Source organism: Nothoprocta perdicaria, unplaced genomic scaffold (genome assembly GCF_003342845.1).
Source record: "Nothoprocta perdicaria isolate Ctin4 unplaced genomic scaffold, notPer1 scaffold_54, whole genome shotgun sequence".
NCBI classification, from domain to species: domain Eukaryota; kingdom Metazoa; phylum Chordata; class Aves; order Tinamiformes; family Tinamidae; genus Nothoprocta; species Nothoprocta perdicaria.
In genome coordinates this window covers 417,277-423,837 of record NW_020455799.1, presented here as the reverse complement: position 1 = coordinate 423,837, position 6,561 = coordinate 417,277, and positions in this window count along the sequence as shown.

Below are 6,561 nucleotides of genomic sequence, written 5' to 3'. Positions count from 1 at the left end.
GGCGGCGCCGCGCTGACGGCCGCTAGCGCCGGGCCATGTCGGTGCCGGTGCCGGTGCCGGTGCCGGTGCTGGTGCCGCCGCCGCCGCCGAGCAGGAACCCGACACCGCCCGCCCGCCCGCCCTTAACGGCGCCGCCGCCGCCACGCTCCGCCCGCCGCCCGCCCCCGCGCAGGGATCCGCGCACGAGGAGCGCAGCGCAGCGCAGCGCGGCCGGGCCGTGTCGGCGCCCCGCGGTGCGGGGCAGAGCGCGCAGCACACGCGCTCCCCGGCACCCCCGGCATGGGGGGGCCTGGGGGTCAAGTGGCAGGGGAGACCCTGTCAGCTGAACCGCGCCGTGGAGCCCGGCCCGTGTCCCGGACACGGCAGTCGCGCGCCAGACGGCAGCGGAGCCAGGGGATAATTCCTGCCGTGCACTGCTGCTCCCCCCAGAGAGTGGAAGAGCTCTCTGGGGGGATTTTTGACGTTCTTTGCAAAGCAGCGCCCKGGAATACAAAAAGAAAAGAGGCAGAGCACAGTCACTGAAAGGGCACTTTGGGAAGATGAGAGCAATGGGGCAACTAAAGGAGCTGCCAGGAATCGAGCCATTTCCAGATGAAGAAGAATTCCAGAAGAAATATTCCAGAATATTTCTGGAATATTTCATATTCTGGAAGAAATAACTGCTAAGAGGCTGAACAGTTCAGACAACTTCAGAGACCCTAGACTTTCAGTGTGTCAAATCTTGCCAGAAATAAGTAAATCAGTATTGAACTCAAGAAGAGTGAACGTAAATAAAAGGCACAAGAACTGAAGACAACAATGTCCTGAATTTCCACCTCAAGTCCAGGTGTGCAGCCACCGTATGCACACAAGGGTTGCATATTGTACATCCAGGACATATCTCAGCTGCTTGGGTGGACATATGGAGCTGCTCTGGGCATAACCTCCCTCTTTGCAAGGGTTAACATGCACAGCTCACAGCTAACAGATAAATTAAATGTTCTTCACACATTCGGTGCCCGACCAGTAGGAGTATCCTGCCACGTTCAAAATTACCAAATACATAAAACTTATTGTATTGAAAAGAACACTAAAGAAAATTCCACCCTAACAATGAACACAAGAATGGGAGCAAGTAACTAATAAAATCAATGCATGTTTCAGCTTTAATAATAAATCCACCAACATATAATGAGAGATTTCAAACAGTACTGTCAAATAAAAAGCCATATGACACAACTGGAACAAAAAGCAGAAACACACGAGTTACAGGAAGCTAAACTAGAGTATTAGATAAAAAGCTTAAAAATGATGGATTATATCTCCTTTAGTATAATTAATAATACGAAGTGCTGGCTCTGRCATTTCACTTACAGTCAGAAAATTCACTGGGGTTACCTCATTACAGCTGCATGAAACTGAAATGAATTACCAATGGATCTGATTTTAGAAACATGCATAATGCAGTTCCTGGAACATCATTCATCCTCTTGTGCAAAATATACATTAATTCTCTTTGAAACAAAATCACGTCATAGCCCTACACTCACTTCAAAAACATGTTGAAATATATGTTATTTTCAAGAAACAGCACTAAAAATACTATTTTCATCAAATAACTCAAGACCTGTAAAAGGACCTTGTAAGCCCTCTTGCATGGTGCACAGCTAGGCCAGAAGCAGTGAACGTTGAGCAGCAGTACGTGGTCAGACCCTTCCYCCTGAATCTGTTCTGTCGAGCCACTGATTTTTCCTTGTTCTGCATGGCAAGTTTATGCATATTGATCTGCGCCTYAAGACCTGGCATTAGTCTGAAATTCACACCTTAACATGCATGATCAGAGAGTATCTTTACTGAGTTGGGCCAAATGTTTGTCTCTGCAGTTCTAGTCCGTGGTTTGGAAATGAGGGACCAAACCACAGGTGACGCACAGATTTGTACAAGAGTGTAAGTGTTCCCTACTGAATCTACTATTCCTTGTGCAGTGCTGRTGTTTAATCAGCGTTTGGTCTCCCATTTTTCACTTACACCATCATGCAAACAAGCCTCCCCTGGCCTTATTTGTCAGGGTGCCACAACTACCTCATGCAAGTGACTCTCAAACCCGCTATCTGATCAAAGTCACCTCAGTCATTCTTTCTTGTCTGGTTAGTCAAACCATTTACAGTAACACAATATGACAAAACTAATTTAACTCAACCTTCAGAATAAAGCAAGTATGTTATCCCTACCTGTAAATCTTTAGGACTTTGATTCTCATCCACATAGTCCATATAAAAGCCTTGATCCTGCTAGTTTTATTTTGAACCCTAAAACCCCCAGGYGGTTCTGTAAGCTCCCAAATTTTTGTGTGCTGCAATTTGAATGCTCTCTGCACGTTCTGTTGCATTCTCCTAAAGTTAACCATTTTAAGTTAAATCTACTTAGTTGTTTCTTATAGAACAGCCATCACCAGGCTTTGAAAAAAAAAAGGATCTCTCTCTAGTATTATGTCCAATATTTTAAAATATCAAACAACAGTACAAATAGCATTGGATGAAGAAAGAAAATAAAMTTACTCATAACCTGATGTTGCTATAGAAAATAAATAGAAGAATTTTGATAGCAACAAAACATTGTGATAATAAAGAACTAATTTAAGACTATAATTAAGCGGGTTCGCTATTCATCCTGCTTATCAAATTCGTGTCAGAGATTACTTTTCAATCCACCATAAATGTCAAATGATTTATGAAATATTTCAGGCATGGTCTGAAAGAAACTCAGAAGTCAAAGAAAGAAGCACTGAGAAAATCATTTCCATTTCAGGCAGCAAATTGTTCTGCAGAGATCTGTACAGTGAAAATCTTTTTGCCAAGTTCATTTCTTTAATTTGGGATTACTGGACCAAATTCCTATCTACAATAAATGGAAACAGCATGGCCCACTTCCACAGCAGATAAATGTGACTAGATTAATCACAAAATAAACATCAGCAGACCTTCTTGTGGAATATGATTAGTACAAGAGTACTGTTTTTTGTTTGTTTGCTTGTTTGTTTTGTTCCTAGATGTTCGTTTTATTTATTGCACCCTCTAATTCTACCCAGAACCCTACCAGAAAGGGAAGAGAGAGTTTCTAGGCATACACTATAGGGCTGAAGGATTGGGAAGCCAGTTCCTTAGGATCGCTTCAACCCAGCCAAGAGCGCGGCAGTTGTTGAGAAGCTTCACTGGCCTCCTACGCTGAGAGCAGAGGAGAAGGTCACAGTTACAGTGATCACAACAGCCATGACACTCTCCCAGAGTGAGACCAGGAGCTGACCAGACATGAACAACAGATTTTGTTTTTCCCCTCCAAACAGGACTGAAATATTCTGGTTAGTCAKTCTGAAATAATGAATGCTAGATGACTAAATTCCAAAGTTCCTTAATAGGAGATACCAAAACATGGCACAAAGAGCATGATGAGGAGAGAGGAAGTCATTGATTTCTTCATTATGAGTTATATTGAGACCTATGGGAAAAAAAAATCTGTCCCAGCAGCAATTCTGGTGTGCAGCTCGTATCAACTCTGTGTCTTTAGCCAACTCTCTGCAGAACAGTGTCTGAATAGTGTTCAAATAAAACAATTTCAATTAATTTATGTAACAGATTAGCCTTGAAATTCTCTAATGTACTAAAGCTGTTCATGACTTTGAACCTACTTATCTTATAGCCCTTTTATTTCCTTGCAATTCACAATAGATATAGTGAAGTAACTGCCTTTGCTATTAGTATGAAATTGGTTCAAGGTTGAATGCAAATGTTGTTACCCAAAGTTCAAGAGTACTAGCATTGTTGGAATGTAGGTCCATAAGTTTTGATCTTACTGTCTTGCTATCTGCTATTCAGAGATGCCTAGAGCTCTTTAYTTACAGACCTGAAAAATTTCCTTCTATACTTTTCATTTTGGCCAAAGAGTAGCCCCAAAACATTTGGTTTTGCTTGTTTTGATGTAGAATTTTTCTCTTTTAATGTAGCTGGGAACAAAAAATCTGTGCCCCTTAGATTAGCTTTTGAGGTTGATTTAAAAAGAATATGCATTAAAGAAAAAAAGGAAAAAATTAAGAAAGAAAATCTAATGGAACTTGCCTCTTAATAGACTTTCACATTTACTTCCCATCTTTCTTGTCTTCCCTTAAGATTATAGATTTGAGCTTTTAGCTGTCACAGTTAACATAGATGTAGCCAGCTTTCTAGGTACCTGCTTAGAAAGAGATACTGAACTGTGTGTTCAGTCTTTGGTATCTGATAAACACTTAAAATTACTTTGAGAGTTTCCCTTTTTTCTTGTCTTTTTTTTGCTACATATGAGATGACTACCTCCAGTAATGCTATAAAAAGCAAAGCCAKAAGATCTGAATTCTTGATTACCGTAGTCTTTAGTTACCTGCCTGGCAACACATCTCTGGGATATGGAAGCAACTGCATGTGTGGGGACACATTGATACATACTGTGTTGGCGAGCATTTAGGCACTGGATGTCATGGCACGCAATACTGGTGACAGAAACACATGAGGATGCACTATGAATCCAGCAACTGTTTGCTGGTGAACCCAGGTGCTGTGTGTTTGACAAATATCCTCCTATGAATGTAGTACAGGCATGGATTGGCATGATGCATTTACATTTTAAGCATTTTAAATTTATTTCTGATCCCTAGACCACTTTTGTCTCCTGCAGGACTGATTGCTGGATCTATTCAATCAAAGAATGCAGCCAAAAATACAACTGCTTTCCAACATGTACAGACTTCTGCTTACCTGGTCTCCATTGCATTACACTATAGATCAAGCAGTAATGTGCCTGCTTATTTTGGTCTATAGATGTCTTCCTTTTCTATGGAATCTATAGATTTGCAATGACAGACACAAAATTGAGTTCCTAATATGACAGCAATAAAGTCTTTCCAAATCACTCTGCCAGTTAAAGCTTGGGGCTCTCTTCATCTTGGTTTATTCACACACTTACCCTCAACCCGGTCCTACCGCAAAAGTCTGGAGAAATAGTTAAGCCTCTCAGCAAGCCTCAGAATAAGCACGCTCACTCTACAGTAGTCCCAAAAGGAGGAAGAAGCTGTTCTCCAGTTAAGTGACTGCTGGTTTACATGTCACTGATTAGCTCAGAGGCAGGTTGCTGGTGTACAGCAAAACAGCAAAAAAATAAAGACCCAAAGGTCTCATCACATGAGAAGCTCATGCTGTTGCCTGCTCTTGCAGCCTTGCTCTTGCCTTGCAAGCCACTTGGTTGCAGACAGAAAATGTGTCTTATTTAATGAACAGGAAGCTGTATGAAGACCACCAGGCTTTGAGGTCGGACTTGTTTCTCATGGCTCCAAACATTTTGTGCATGGCTTAAAATCAGAGAGGTTAGGCTGGGCTGCATCTCCTTCATTCCCTAGTCCCCATCCCCAGCACAGACCACAAAATGACAAATCAAATGTTCTCCATGTTAAATCTTTATTAGTTTTCTCAAGACAAACAGAAAAGAGTTATTGTAATTAGACCACTCACTGTGATGCTTTCTCTGTACTAACAGTTTTAAATGATATCTAGATGAGTAAAAGAGTTTTACGCTGAACATGAGACATAAGAATAAGCTGAACCCTTTGTGTAATAAAACAAGCTTCTATATTTTTKCTCTGAACTATAGAAGGTTGGCAGGCCTATATTAAAGTTAGCTGGTATGTCTTTTAAGAGTCTGATTCTTTTGTTCAGCTGCTTATTARCTTGATTCCTAATTACTCTTAATTTTTGTGCCAAAATTCTCAGTGTGAGATACAGAACCTCAGAACTGTCAGAAAATCTCGGCTGAAGCTGCTCTGTCATTCCCACCACAAGCCTAAGACAAGTGTTTTGTGAATGCTTACACTCCAGCATATGTTTCTGAGGGAGGCTTTCATATTTCTATGTTTTCACAAACCATGGGAATATTTACTAAGTCCAAGCAAAACCTCTGTCCGTGCTGCCCTCTCTGCTGCTGTGGATGGCCTAGCTGGCCTAGGTACCTCCATATATATGGTGGTTTCCTCAGAGGATATAGAAGTATTTCACATCTGTCACGCTGCTTTAGGCCAGCACCAGAAGAAGGAAAGGGGCACATCCTTGCTGCCCTGCACCTGCTGACTGCGCTACCTGAGTGCTAGCGCAGAGCAGCAAGAACTGAGGAAAGTATTTGGACGAAGAGGAGAATCTGGGGAGCAGATACTGGAAATGAAATGAGAAAAAAAGAGCAGGGAATTCGATCAGGACATGTGAGCAGGACTGTGTGTGTGTGCTGACCCAGCCTTGCCATGTTCCATGGGCCAAGGTTCCCCGTGGGGCTTCTGGCAACACCCAGGAGAGGCACAGGCACCTCCCCAGTGCTCCTGAGAGCTGCTGAACTGCATGAACAATTGACTGGGGCTAATAATAGTGGCACAGGCAACAACTCCCTTCTCTGGATGTGGAGACTCCCACCACTCCCAGTGCCCACAGTGCAACACTTAAGATGCAGTGAACTACCCCCCTCATTTGTTTTCTTTCCAAAGCAATACCAAGCAATTGCACAGCAGGTGTAAGA